We start from the raw sequence: 2,659 nt of genomic DNA, 5'->3' as shown, positions 1-2,659 counted from the left end.
GCAGTACAGTATATAGTGCTGGGAAAATTCATTTTGTATGTTCTAATGATATATAGTGATTGAATGTAAAATATAATAATAATAATAATAATAATACATCTTTTTAAAAATTACTAGTGAAGTATTTCTGTTAGTTTAGGGATCCAGTCAGTGGCTTCTGCTTCAGGTAAAGTAAGCTGATATTAGTTGTGAGTCTCTGAATTTGTCTGTTTTCAGATTTTCCTTGTGACCTGAAGAGGCTGTGAAAAGTCATTGATTTTCAGTTTGTTCAGCTTTTATTCTTGTTGCAGCTATGGGAGTAAATGCTTCCAAGCTTTTAATATGTTGGAGTTGAAAATAGAAATCTGTATATACTTTCTTTTTTTTCTAATAATTATCTACTTTATTTTATTTATTAATATTTTTTTTAATTTCACCAGAGAGAGAGAGAAAGTGAAAGTGAGAAAGCAAGCCACCAGGTCCAGGACTCGAACTGTAGTCAACCATGTGGGAGTCCACCACCACATCACCTGCCATCCCCTGTACTTTCAAATCACATCAAACAATGTACATAAGATTGATTATACTGCATGTAAATTTTGCTTTAAAAATATAAACAGAAGCTACACATGGTGGCCCACACCTACTGTCACAGTTACTTGGGAGGCTGAGGCAAGAGGATTGTTATGCAGCAAGATCCTATCTAAACACACACACACACACACACAAATAGAAACAAATACTAAACTCTAGTTTATGACATGTATGATGAATTTTTATTTTTTATATTTTTTAAAATTTTATATTATTTTATTTTTGTATAAGCTAAAAGGAAATTTACACACTGAAATCTCAAAAGACCTTGGGCATGCACATTAACCTGGTTAGAGGTTCTTCTACATGTCTCTCTTTTTTCCATAGGAATTTCCCCAAACATTTAAAACCCATAGTTTTTACTGTATATACAGCCTAAACCATAGCAATCTATGATTATGTCATTTTTACACTGTGCAAAATCCTCAAAAAATAGTGGTACGACAGAACAAAAAAAAATCAGTAACAAGTAAATTTCATTGTAAGACATTCATATAATTTGGTCCTTCTCCAAATTAGATTTAAAACAAACACATTCTTTTTAAACCCCTCCAATCAAGTTCTGACAATGATCCATACTCTATAACCAAAAACTGTTGATGAAGTACCTTGCAAAAGGTCAAACAGCAATACGCCAGAATGAAAAGATTGAAAAACAGCCCCAAAATGTTAAAAGCCATATCTGAAAACAAACACATCACACACAAAATTAAAAAAAAATTAAACAGGAGCTTATTTATGATAATGAAAGTAATTCAACATATCATATGAAAAACTAAGAGGACATTCAGTGCAATCTGAAAGGACTGAAGGGGATTTCACAGACAGTGGAGATTTGAGTTTTTCATTTTTTTTTAATTTCAAAAGTTTTGTAAGAAGGACACCACCAGTGTATTTCACAAAGACATAAATGTATACACCCCAGCAACACAAAAAGAATAGATCTTCAAAAATGTTCACCCCGATTATTTACATTCTTTTCTAATATAAATTTAGGGCTTCGGTATGTAAATAAATATACATCACTATGTATACCTTTCTAGTGCGGCTTACCAACAAATCAGCTGAACTTGGACTGTTTTCTCTTTCTTTTTAATTAGCGCGGTATGCTTTTGGATGGCAGGGAAGGGATGGAGGAAACGAAATGCAGTCGTGACTGTCCAATTCACATCGGCTGTCAGTCTGCTTTCTCTTGGGAGCTTGTGGAAGGTGTCAACGTGGCTGGGAACATCAACACGTTGGCATGCATGAACGTTAGGTCGGGAAGGCTCGCGATCACCTTGGCAGCTTCTTCACTCAGATGCTCTTCTCTTTTCGGTTTCCTGGTAGATGTGCTGGTCTTCTCCACGGTGGACATGAGTCTTGCAAACGCGTCAGTCACATTGAGGCTTGAGGTTGAGATTTCCAGCTTAGAAGTTGTTAACTCATACAATTCTGGATCCACACCATCTAAAGGGTTAGTAAGGCCACTGCTACTCCAGTCAAACTGGACGGGTGGTAGAGACTCCTGGAACTGATCAGATGCACACGTTTTCATCTCTGATGACGTGGTGGCTGTCTGAACAATGGAAGCGATTTTTTCTGCAGCAGATAATGGTTTTAATGGTTCCTTGGTGGGCTCTAACATACCCAGTCCTGCTGCATACATGGGTACTATGACAGGCTGCTTCTTATTGCCGGTGAAGAGAATGTTTCGGGTGTCTATTCCCAAAGAGCACAAAAGCTTCTTGTTGTTATGGGAACCACCTCACTGATATCTCAAGCCATGTGCATCACGGATATCCTGTAGCTCCGTCCAAACATCTAGCAGTTCCCCACTCTCAGCTAAGACCTCTCTTGTTTTTATTGGCAAGGTGCTTGTTTCTAGCAAGTGCTTCAGGAAAACAACTTCCTCTTCAGCATCAGGAACAAATATGGAAGGAAAACATGCTTCAAAAATTCGCTCCAGGCGGTTTAGTAAAGCTGTCTGAACTGAAGTGGCTCATTCCTGTGCATGGCCACCAGCAACTGCTCCTCTGGAAGTTGCTAAAGGGATACTGTGCATTTTAGGGGTTCCTGGAGTAGCCACATTTTCATCTGTTCTATG

The 2,659-nt window shown here is 37.6% G+C and overlaps 1 pseudogene; it reads right to left on the bottom strand.

The window, feature by feature from the left end:
• Nucleotides 1-1,278: 1,278 nt before the first annotated feature.
• LOC102495343 (aftiphilin-like) overlaps nucleotides 1,279-2,659 on the bottom strand; it is a 3,369-nt pseudogene continuing 1,988 nt past the window's right edge.

Source organism: Tupaia chinensis, unplaced genomic scaffold (genome assembly GCF_000334495.1).
Source record: "Tupaia chinensis unplaced genomic scaffold, TupChi_1.0 Scaffold149648_1, whole genome shotgun sequence".
Lineage (NCBI taxonomy): Eukaryota > Metazoa > Chordata > Mammalia > Scandentia > Tupaiidae > Tupaia > Tupaia belangeri.
Note: the sequence above shows the minus strand (reverse complement) of the source record. Positions and strands in the feature narration are given on the sequence as shown.